This window comes from Nicotiana tabacum, chromosome 1 (assembly GCF_000715075.1).
Source record: "Nicotiana tabacum cultivar K326 chromosome 1, ASM71507v2, whole genome shotgun sequence".
NCBI classification, from domain to species: Eukaryota; Viridiplantae; Streptophyta; class Magnoliopsida; order Solanales; family Solanaceae; genus Nicotiana; species Nicotiana tabacum.
In genome coordinates, this window is record NC_134080.1 from 207,193,776 (window position 1) to 207,206,842 (window position 13,067).

Consider the following 13,067-nt stretch of genomic DNA (forward strand, 5'->3'; position numbering starts at 1 on the left):
AAATATTTTGGTTAAATCGTTTGAATCCGTCATGTTTGTTGTTGATTTAACTCAAGTTCATCTTGGGTTTGAAGTTCACTTTAATCCAGCGATTTAATGTTATGTTTTGTTTTTTTTTTTGATTAGTTGATGAATCATGTATTGTGTTGTTAATATTGTTGTTTCCTTGCTCATCCATTTTTGGTCTGAGTTAATCAGGATTGGTTCCCAATATGGTTAATTCGTTCACATTAATTTGATATTGTTCGTGTTGTTCATATGATTTGTTGTGTGAATTTGTATAAAAATTGACCATATTGGCTATGTTTTGGTTGAGTTTGATTAATTGATTTGTTATAGCTGATGGGGGTAGTTTGGTAAATTGCAACACATTCGGGGTAAAATGGTAATTGCAATAAGGTCGGAGGGGTAGTTTGGTAATTGAACATTTTTGAATAATTCTTTATGATTAAGCATGAGGGACAAAATGTAATGGGATGTAGGTGATATAATTATTTAATATAAATGGGGGACAAGACAAAATATAGTGGAGGGGAATATGGTAATTGTTTATGGTAGGCATGGGGGACAAGATGTAATGGGGTGGGGTTGATATATTTGTTTAATTTAGTGGGATTAAAATGGGGATGAGTGGGAAGATAATGGGTTTGGTAGGAGAAAGTGGTTGATTTTAATTGATTAAAGGATTCTGGGATGGGATATAAAGAGAGGTCTTGAATCAGATTTTAGGAGACACAAGAATAAGAATAGAGAGAAAAAAAACGGACAGAGAAGATAGAAAGAGAAAAAAAAAGAGCTGAATATTTACGAGAGAAAGAAAAATTCCGAAAAATATTTAAACTTTCAAATAAAAAAAAACTAAAAAAAAATCTTCTGCTTTCTTTCATTGTTTGAAATCAGCATTAATTGTTGTTGTTTCATCAAAGCTTGAAGCTTTTGTTTTGGGATTACTACTCCATCAGTTTGCAAACTCTGTTCCTGGGTTGTTACTGTTGCTGGACTGTTGTTGTTGTGCTGTATTGTTATTACTGCTGCTGATTCTCATCTTCATTTTCTTTTGCTTCCAATATCAGGTACACAACTGACATGCTGGTTATTGTAAACTGAAACATGTAGCATGAATACGAAAATGAAGAATTGAAATTCCAGATTTATTTTAATTATATTCTAAATTTTATTTGTATATATAAATTGTTTAGGTTACTCTAATCAGAATCATGTAGCTGTTTAATATATATAGTAAAACATCGGATGATAGCTTAACGGACGAACTATCTATATATTGCCTAAAAATAAATAAATGGTGTAGTAACTTCGTCTAGTTAATTCGCTATTGTTGGATGATTACCATGTCTCAAAAAGCACGTTAGTTCATCAAAATAGACCATTTTGGAACTTGGAAGAATGTTGTTTAGTTAAATATTATTGTTTAATTTCAGCATGTAAATAAATTAAGACATTTTTTTATTTTTATTTTGTAGAGACAAATTTCAATAGAAAAATGTAGGCATTTTAGGACTGTCCTTTTAAAAATAAAATGAGATGAGTATCGCTTAATAAAATGTATAGATTTCGGGGCCCTCATAAAATGTTTAAATAAAATTAATTAGATTTTGGGATGAGCCGTTTAGCAAAATTTCATGGCCTTACCCAGAAATAATAATACGCTAATTGCTTTAGACACACATTTTAATAAGCTTACCTTCTTAAACTCGGGTGTGCATTTCATGCGACCCAAATCCAAATCCCAAAACATTGAATAAAAATGCGTTCCGGATTGCGGGTGCATTTCATGTGACGCAATCCAAAGACATGTTTTTAAAGGATGTTCACATTCTCGTAAAAATAATAATAATAATTGTGAAAGCGGTAAAAAGATAAAATTTGCACATAAGTTCATATTTGTATAAAATCAGATAATCAAGCCGAATATAATAGTTAAGCGACCGTGCTAGAACCCCGGAACTCGGGAATGCCTAACACCTTCTCCCGGGTTAACAGAATTCCTTATCCGGATTTCTGGTTCGCAGACTGTAATACAGAGTCATTCTTTTCCTCGATTCGGGATTAAAATTGGTGACTTGGGACACCCTAAATCTCCCAAGTGGCGACTCTCAAATAAATAAATAAATCCCGTTTCGATTGTCCTTTAATTGGAAAAAACTCCCTGCACCCCTCGCGGGGGCGGAAGAAGGAGGTGTGACAGCTCTGGCGACTCTGCTGGGGACTAGACCTAGAATCTCTAGTTCAGGGTTCAAGAATTCGAGCTTAAAATAACTGTTATAGTTGGCTTTGTTTGTTATCTGATTTTTTCACATATTTGTGCTTAATGTGCTAAATGTTACTTTTACCGCTTTAATATTATCTGAATTGTGTATATAAAATTACTACGAAACCCTTCTTCCTTCTGAGTCTTCTAAATTTATGGTGCACACGTGCGCATGGCCCACCTTTCTGTTAGAAGTCATACCAAATAAGACGAAGTTGGGACAAGTAACTAGGCCGGGTAGACTTTCGTGCTCCCGGTACGTTGCCCCCACTTCGGCTCAAGCTGTCCACTTGGGTAAGCCAGGGCTAGAACAATATGCCTCAGGTTTTTCACTTAGAATAACTCAGCTTCATGCCGGATCCCTAGTAGGAACGTTTGTTTGCATCACGTGCATTTGACTTTGGAGGCTCAACACAGGGGTTGGGTCTGTCTAGGACATGTGTACCAAAAATGAAAATGACCATCCTGATGCATCTTACTTGCTCCTACTTGCGCATTTATTTGATTCGGACTTGTGTGTTGACTGACTTTTAAATATCAAGAATAATATTTTGAAATTAAAAAAAAATAAGCGGTTAGGGAATTGATTGTTTATTTTGAAAAAAAACCAATGCCCGAATACCGTCAAAACTCTTGCAGTAAATTTGAGAAAATGAAAAAAAAATGTCTTATTAGTTTGTTTTATTAAAAGCAAATAGAAAGAAAAAAAAATTGTTGTTCTGTCTTATTTTTCAAAAAAAAAAAAAAAAATAGTTTGTCTTCCCCTGAAAAATGACAATGAAAAAAGTCTTATTTTTAAAATAGTTTTATTTATTTATTTGTTTCTGAAAATGCCAAAAGGAAAATGAAAGAGTCGTTCTTGGAAAGTGGTTTTGTTATTTGCTGTTGAAAAAGAAAAAAAATCATGTTTTAAAATAGTTCGGTTAATTTGTCCGAACTATGCGGATTTGATTCTCACCGGATGTGAGATACGTAGGCAACCCTCATCGGGTCCAACCCCCTCTTTTGCTAAAATAGCCAAAAACAAATAAATATAAAAAAAACGTGTCAAAATTTTAATTTTGTCATAAATAAGTCGGGTGGTGTCCAACCTCCCCTTTTGCCAAAAAATAGCCAAAAAAAATATGTCAAATTTTAATTTTGTCATAAAGAAGTCGGGTGACGCTGTTTTATCAAGACATAGCCGAATGTTCCCGAAAGGGCCGACGGAAGGCTGACTTTGCATAAACAGCCACCTTTGGGTCATTTTTAAGATTTGGTCCAGTTGACCCACACAGCCTTAAAAATCTTCGTCCCCGAGGCGCTGAAGGACCGTGTTTGCAACACCAGGTTTTTATTATAATTTTAAAAAAAACAAAGAGTCAGCGGTCAGGTGAATACCGTTTGGATTTTTGGTCAAAATAAGTCGAGCCAGCTTCGGCCGCGTCTTAAACCGTTCTTGCCGAAATAGCCTTAGAGTATCTTTCAGTTGTCGAAAGGCTATTTTCGTAAAAGAACGGACAATTTTGTAAAGTGTCAAAATAATCCTCCCCGGCCTCAAAATTCATGTGAGATTTGGAAGGGGCCACATTTGCAAAAATAGCCGTTTGGTTGCATTTGTCAAATGGGGAAAGGAAGCTGGCCTTTTTATTTCGAGGTTATAAATCTTTAATTAGAATATGTGGATTGTTTGATTTTCGAGTTTGTAAGTCGTCTTCAAACCTTTGAAACCCAGTTTATTTTAATATGAAAATTGAAAATATGATTAGTATTGTTTATCTTTTATTGGTTCGAACTACGCAACGTCTGATTCATGCGGGGTCATGATACGTAGGCAATCTCCATAAGATTCGACCACAAAAAAAATGAAAAAAAAATGAAAAATGAAAAAGAAAATGAAAAAGAAAATCGAAAAAAAAAGAAAAATGAAGAAAAAATGAAAAAAAAGGGAAAAGATGTTGTTAATAATGAGGACCGACTGAGTCCATTCTAACATGTTTTGTTTTGAATCGCAAAGAAAATTAAGGTGGTTGGTTTGTGGTAAGCCGGACAATGACACACAGAATATCGCGCGGAATCCTTTACCTGCACATCATGATACACACTTTGCGGGGATCAGGCCTGATGACAGAAGTACTCGAATCCTATTGGAGAATTGTTGACTAAGGATGATGATATCGAAGTTGGAAATGGTCTGGACAATACTGATGCAAAGCTCAGTGGCTAAAGATGCCAATTTTGATAAAGTGGGAGGACGCTCTCTTCCCTGGTCAGCAAGAGAGAAGCTTGTGGTGGCTTATTTTGTTGTCATTTCTGGTGTTCGGATTATTAGGGTTGTAATTCAGATATTGTCTTGTGTCAAACTGTCTTATCTTTCCGTTTTGTCATAACGGTTTGTTTAAGTTTGTCCAGGCTGTGTTAGGATTTTATTCTGGTTGTTTTGTTTGTTTTGTTATTCAAACCATCTCGTCGGTAGTCTAAAGCAAATCCGGTCCTTTATTATTTCTAATTTTCTTTTTGTTTAGTCCTTTTATCATTTTTATTCAACGCCGATTCTAGTGACATGACATGCGCACACAGTTTGGGCTTGATCTTTAAGATAATCATAAAACCATTGGGAGGTGATCGGAACATTTAAAAGGAATAAAGACGGTTTAAGATTATTCGGAGCTCGAGTCATATGGAACTGGGGCAAATAAAACATAAAGAAAACTGTTAAAAGCAAGATTCGCCATTCAGGATAATGACAGTGAGAGTATTGCCCAACGGTGCTTTAAAAATGACGAAAGAAAAAGGCAAATGTATGCACATGGTTATCATGTCCGGCACAATCAGAAGATATGGCGAATATTTAATGGTGTTGTTTGTGCTTGGTGTGTTTTGAAGATTGGAATGACGAAGGCATTTTATTCTGCTATCTAAACACTTTCTCCTTCATTACCCCTTTTGACCCTTGTTTATTTTTCTTTCATACCTCTCTTTCGGAATCAGTAGCAAAGAGTAGAAACACAAACATAAAAAAGATAAGAAAAGAAAAAAAAACACAAAAAGAAAAGAAAAAGAAAAAGAAATCAACAAAACGACAAAAGAAAAAAAATGATAACAAAAAAAAACAAAAGAAAGTCAGAAGGAAAAAAGGAATGGGAACTACGTTTGACCTGATTCCTCAAATAGGATACGTAGGCGCTTCACGGCTCGGTCATAGGGGGCATAGTGTGCATGGTGTGCATGGTGTGCATGGTGTAATAAAAAGTAAAAAAAACAAATAATAATAATAATAAATAAATAAATAATCCCCAAGCAAGAAATTGGGGCAAGGGTTGCGCTTGTGGTAAACAAATAAGGTTCCGAAGGTTGTAATTTTAAACCCCAAATTTATTTTGTTTTTGAGCCTTTTATACCCTTTCTTTCTAGCCTATCCAAAACCCACATAATGGTCCAAAGAAAGACCTTCTGATCAGTCTTCAAAAGATGCCAAGTCAGACAAATGAGAGTCTTACCGGCAAATATAACATTCTGTTCCACAATAGAAAGGACTCTAATCTCCAGCAGAGAAAGTCATACCGGCAACACTACAAATCCCCAGCTGGAAAGTGATATAAATGAGAGAGTCTTATCAGTGAAAATCTTTACGGACACCATAAGGCGATGAAAGCTGAGAGAAAGACCAAAATGAGAGAGGCTTGATAGTGAAAACCCTTCGAGCACTACAAGTCGAATAAGATTGGGAATCAGATGGGGGATAGTCAAGGGAAGATCTTGAAAGACGATTGACGACGGAGGATAGGCCACATATGCATGTCATGACCATTAGAGTCGGTGTCTGCGTTTGATAGGTTTTTATTTATAGTTTCTTTTGTTAAAGAGTCATCTTTTTCCTTTGTCTTTTATTCTGTTCCTTTTTATCTTTCTCCTTTCATAGAAAAATTCCCCAGTAGAGTCTGTTTGGTCAAAACCAGTGGGAAATGACTTCAAAATAGGCCATCAACTATCCAATCATGCAAGAGGAGATCTGACTAGTACATCCAAGTGGTATAGTCAGCAAGGAACAAGCGCGAGGCCAGTGTCAAGAAAGATATCCCCAGCAAAAAGGAAATTAACAAAAGGGTCAACGAGTGTCAAGAGGGATACCCTTGCCGAAATCAAAGGTTATAAACCTTAAGGCCAAGGCCTGTGGACAAATTAAGGAGAGCAATGAGCATGATTTGTGAAATTCATGCGAGACAAAAAGGTCGGGGAAAGGCCAATTTCCGAGCTGTGCCACAAAAGAAGAGGGATATCCCCAGCGGAAAGGGATTATCCCCAGCAAATAATATCATCCCCAATAAGTTGTGGAACACAGAGAAAGGAAAGAGAAAGGGAAAGTCATCCCCAGTAGGAGTATCACAACCAACCACCACGTTTTAAACTAACAAATTTTGTTTGATTTAAAACAGGTAAAGGAAATGACATTGATGACAGAAATGCATGCCATAAGGGAGACTGTTAAACTGGGGCAGAAAATTTTCCTTTCATTTGGAAAATTTTCTGGAAGTCAGGTACCCATTCGAGGAAGAATAAAGATAACACCAGTCTCAAGGGAAGTGGTCTTTGAACTAGTGTTGCCCCAACATAATAAGTTTCAATGGAGGAAGTTATTCCCCAGCAGACAGAACAAAGGGATGACACTTGTGCTCAGAAAAGCAAAAAGCCATTATCATCCCCAACAGCTTCTAGAAGAATGAAGCATCGATTTGTAGGGATAAAATTCCCCAGCAGCGTTATCCTCAACAACGTTATCCCAAGAAGATAACACTTTTATCCCCAGCAGTGTTGAAAAAACAAAACAAAAAAAATCAAAAAAAAATTTGAATTTGAAGGAGGGGAAGAAAGGAGACTCCCCCAGTGGTATTATCCCCAGCAATTAGGCGTCCACCTGGAGAACAAGGAAGAGCAATGGAAATATTAGCAGTCAGGCGTCCACCTGGAGAACAAGGAAGAGCAATGAAGTATCAGCAATAAGGCGTCCACCTGGAGAACAAGGAAGAACAGTTGAAGTATCAACAATCAGGAGCCCACCTGGAGAATAAGGGAATACAATTCAAATTTTAAGTAATCAGGATCCCCCCTGAAGAACAGAATGGCGATTTATTGGTTGAAGTCAGGAGCCCCCCTGAAGAACAGAATGGCGATTTATTGGTTGAAGTCAGGAGCCCCCCTGAAGAACAGAATGACGATTTATTGGTTGAAGTCAGGAGCCCGCCTGAAGAAAGGAAAGGCGTTTTATTTTTAAAAAAATTGTTAAAATCTTGACAGCCAAAGAAAGGAATGGCATTTTTGAAAAGTTGTTGAAGTCAGAAGCCCCCCTGAAGAACAGAATGGTGATTTATTGGTTGAAGTCAGGAGCCCCCCTGAAGAACAGAATGGCAATTTATTGGTTGAAGTCAGGAGCCCGCCTGAAGAAAGGAAAGGCATTTTATTTTTAAAAAAAAATTACTAAAATCTTGCCAGCCAAATAAAGGAATGGCATTTTTGAAAAGTTGTTGAAGTCAGGAGCCCCCCCTGAAGAACAGAATGGCGATTTATTGGTTGAAGTCAGGAGCCCCACTGAAGAACAGAATGGCGATTTATTGGTTGAAGTCAGGAGCCCCCCTGAAGAACAGAATGGTGATTTATTGGTTGAAGTCAGGAGCCCGCCTGAAGAAAGGAAAGGCGTTTTATTTATAAAAAAAATTGCTAAAATCTTGCCAACCAAAGAAAGGAATGACATTTTTGAAAAGTTGTTGAAGTCAGGAGCCCCCCCTGAAGAACAGAATGGCGATTTATTGGTTGAAGTCAGGAGCCCCCCTGAAGAACAGAATGGCGATTTATTGGTTGAAGTCAGGAGCCCGCCTGAAGAAAGGAATGGCGTTTAATTTTTAAAAGTTGTTAAAATCTCGCCAGCCAAAGAAAGGAATGGCGTTTTTTGAAAAATTGTTGAAGTCAGGAGCCCCCTGAAGAACAGAATGGCGATTTATTGGTTGAAATCAGGAGCCCCCCCTGAAGAATAGAATGGCGATTTATTGGTTGAAGTCAGGAGCCCCCCTGAAGAACAGAATGACGATTTATTGGTTGAAGTCAGGAGCCCCCTGAAGAACAGAATGGCGATTTATTGGTTGAAGTCAGGAGCCCGCCTGAAGAAAGGAATGGCATTTTGTTTTTAAAGTTGTTGTTGAAGTTGGGAGCCCGCCCATATAACAAAGGAATACATTTCAGTCTTTTCATTTCAAGTGTTGAAGTTAGGAGCCCGCCCATAGAACAGAGGAATACATTTCAGTCTTTACATTTCAAGCGTTGAAGTTGGGAGCCCGTCCATATAACAGAAGAATACATTTCAGTCTTTTCATTTCAAGTGTTGAAATTGGGAGTCCGCCCATATAACAGAGGAATACATTTCAGTATTACTTTTCAAGTATTGAAGTTGGGAGCCCGCCCATACAACAGAGGAATACATATCAAGATCAAGTCAGAGGACAATAAAACAGAGGGTTACAACAGGAATCCCCAGCAGGAAACAATAAAAATTCCTAGCACCAGGAAGCAGAAGGTTGCAACAAGAGGTCCCAGCACAAACTAAAGTGCATTTGTCAAAAGGAAGAAAAGCATCGGAAGAAAAGCACCGGAAGAAACGCAAGCAGACAAGAAAGCAAGGCAACAAAAATATATTGCAGTCTAGACTAGCTTCTTGTTTTCTTTTAAGCACGGTGTAACAAGGAGATCGGTAAGCAGTGGTAATAGCATGCAACAACAGTAACATTGCAGTCCCACGGTAGTCCCAGCTACCAAAACTTCCCGAACTACACTGACCTGGTTCATGTTTAGCCCAGGATATGTAGGAAACCTTTGAAGCAAAGGTTCGGTTAAATCTTTTTCAAAAAATGCTTCATACGGAGTACTCGGGTGGGCAAAAATCGCTCGCTTTATCTTTGCACGAAAACCCTTCGTGTCTTCGGGCAAAGAGGGGCAGCTGTAAGCACGTAATTTTTGCCCTATATGAGAATTACTCCCAAAAAATTCAAAAATAAAATAATTTTCCTTGGTGTGCAATTTTGTGATATTTTGTGATATTTTTGAATAATTATTTGTATTTGTCTGTGCATATTTATTTGTTAAATTAATAAAAATACAAAAATATGTCGCATTTTGGATGTAGGATTTAATTCTACAATTGTTAGTAATTAAGTTTGTTTTACAAAAAATAAAAATTACAAAAATAGGCATCGTTTGCATTTTTAGCATTTAATGTCCAAATATACAATTTTATGCTTAATTATTACTTAATTGTGCGTTAATTATTATTGGGAGTTAAGTTGCGCTTTTATAACTTAATTTAGTTCTTAATAATAATTTAAGTATTTTTATAATTTAGTTTTAGAAAAATAAAAGAAGAAAAGAGAGCAAAAATATAAAGAAAGTCGGAATTGGGCCTCTTCTTCAAATTCAAGCCACAAGCCAAAAAAATACCCAATCTTCCAAAGCGACCCAGTCCATTTCGAACTGGGTCGACCCAATCCAAACTCAAAGACCCAACACCCCTACTATCTTACATTTTTACAAAACAAACAAAAGAAAACCCTAAAAAAAGAGCTAAGCCATCCGCCCCCCTCCTTATTTTCTTCTTCTCCAAGCTTCACCAAGCTCCAACCATGGCTGCCCTTTACCCTCCATTCTCACGTCCAAACAGACCAGCTGCTCAAGCTTTACCTTCTCCGACCAAGCGACCACCATCGCGGCTTCATCTTCGTCGTTCGACGTCAAGCTCGAGTTTGAGCTCGACGTCCATGGCTGCCTTCAACCTCAAGTCCAAACGACCAGCTGCTACATCCAGTCATCAACGACGAATGGTTCGTCGACCTCCAGCTCCTCCGTGCTTCCGTTTCTGCTCCCCGTTGCTTCTGCTTCAGCTTTCTTCTCCCCGTCTTCCTCCTCGACGAACTGCTGCTGCTGCTCGTCGAAGCTCCTGCTGCTCGTCGAAGCTCCTGCTGCTTTCCTCTTCGATGCATCCCAAACAAACCCCATCGATGCCTTTTGCTCCATTATCTCCATAGCAGCTGACGAGTCCGAAAACCATCTTGTTTGTTTTCGAGACTCAAACCATCTCGTTCAGTCTAGTCCGAAAACCTACTGCTTCAGTCCAGTCGAGTTCGAGCTTTGGTCGATGTTTGTCAAAACAGTCCATACATGGTTCGAGTTCGTCGTTGTTCATCTCCGGTTAGTTGGTTTTGAGTTTTATTTTTGTCCGTATTTCGTTTTGATATTCTCAAAATCTAAAATCGGTAAATGTTTGTTTAGTTCATTATTTTTGTGAATTTTTCAGTTTGCTTTATTGTTCTTATTTATTGTTTAGGTAAAAATTTGTTAGTTTAATGTTTGTTAGATTCAAATTAAAAGTTTAACTAATTATTTTTAGTTGTTTCATGTGTTTTATGTATTTTTCAGAAATTGTTAATGTTGTTAGATTCAAGCTTAAATTCGTAATTGTTCCTTCTTCGATCTTGTTATTTGTCTAAAAGAATTTAGTTGTAGTAGGGAAATATTTTGGTTAAATCGTTTGAATCCGTCATGTTTGTTGTTGATTTAACTCAAGTTCATCTTGGGTTTGAAGTTCACTTTAATCCAGTGATTTAATGTTATGTTTTGTTTTTTTTTTGATTAGTTGATGAATCATGTATTGTGTTGTTAATATTGTTGTTTCCTTGCTCATCCATTTTTGGTCTGAGTTAACCAGGATTGGTTCCCAATATGGTTAATTCGTTCACATTAATTTGATGTTGCTCGTGTTGTTCATATGATTTGTTGTTTGAATTTGTGTAAAAATTGGTCATATTGGCTATGTTTTGGTTGAGTTTGATTAATTGATTTGTTATAGCTGATGGGGGTAGTTTGGTAAATTGCAGTACATTCGGGGTAAAATGGTAATTGCAATAAGGTCGGAGGGGTAGTTTGGTAATTGAACATTTTTGAATAATTCTTTATGATTAAGCATGGGGGACAAAATATAATGGGATGTGGGTGATATAATTATTTAATATAAATGGGGGACAAGACAAAATATAGTGGAGGGGAATATGGTAATTGTTTATGGTAGGCATGGGAGACAAGATGTAATGGGGTGGGGTTGATATATTTGTTTAATTTAGTGGGATTAAAATGGGGATGAGTGAGAAGATAATGGGTTTGGTAGGAGAAAGTGGTTGATTTTAATTGATTAAAGGATTCTGGGATGGGATATAAAGAGAGGTCTTGAATCAAATTTTAGGAGACACAAGAATAAGAATAGAGAGAGAAAAAAACGGACAGAGAAGATAGAAAGAGAAAAAAAAGAGCTGAATATTTAGGAGAGACAGAAAAATTCCGAAAAATATTTAAACTTTCAAATAAAAAAAAACTAAAAAAAAAAATCTTCTGCTTTCTTTCATTGTTTGAAATCAGCATTAATTGTTGTTGTTTTATCAAAGCTTGAAGCTTTTGTTTTGGGATTACTACTCCATCGGTTTGCAAACTCTGTTCCTGGGTTGTTACTGTTGCTGGATTGTTGTTGCTGTGTTGTATTGTTATTACTGCTGCTGATTCTCATCTTTATTTTCTTTTGCTTCCAATATCAGGTACACAACTGACATGCTGGTTATTGTAAACTGAAACATGTAGCATGAATACGAAAATGAAGAATTGAAGTTCCAGATTTATTTTAATTATATTCTAAATTTTATTTGTATATATAAATTGTTTAGCTTACTCTAATCAGAATCATGTAGCTGTTTAATATATATAGTGAAACATCGGATGATAGCTTAACGGACGAACTATCTATATATTGCCTAAAATAAATAAATGGTGTAGTAACTTCGTCTAGTTAATTCGCTATTGTTGGATGATTACCATGTCTCAAAAAACACGTTAGTTCATCAAAATAGACCATTTTGGAACTTGGAAGAATGTTGTTTAGTTAAATATTATTGGTTAATTTTAGCATGTAAATAAATTAAGACATTTTTAAATTTTTATTTTGTAGAGACAAATTTCAATAGAAAAATGTAGGCATTTTAGGACTGTCCTTTTAAAAATAAAATGAGACGAGCCTCGCTTAATAAAATGTATAGATTGCGGGGCCCTCATAAAATGTTTAAATAAAATTAATTAGATTTTGGGATGAGCCGTTTAGCAAAATTCCACGGCCTTACCCAGAAATAATAATACGCTAATTGCTTTAGACGCACATTTTAATAAGCTTACCTTCTTAAACTCGGGTGTGCATTTCATGCGACCCAAATCCAAATCCCAAAAAATTGAATAAAAATGCATTCCGGATTGCGGGTGCATTTCATGTGACGCAATCCAAAGACATGTTTTTAAATGATGTTCACATTCTCGTTAAAATAATAATAATAATTATGAAAGCGGTAAAAAGATAAAATTTGCACATAAGTTCATATTTGTATAAAATCAGATAATCAAGCCGAATATAACAGTTAAGCGACCGTGCTACAACCACGGAACTCGGGAATGCCTAACACCTTCTCCCGAGTTAACAGAATTCCTTATCCGGATTTCTGGTTCACAGACTGTAATACAGAGTCATTCTTTTCCTCGATTCGGGATTAAAATTGGTGACTTGAGACACCCTAAATCTCCCAAGTGGCGACTCTGAAATAAATAAATAAATCCTGTTTCGATTGTCCTTTAATTGGAAAAAACTCCTTGTACCCTCGCGGGGGCGGAAGATGGAGGTGTGACAATTCCCATTATCAATTCTGCTTTTCATTTCTTAACTATCCACTAACTTAGTGCTTTTAATTAATTC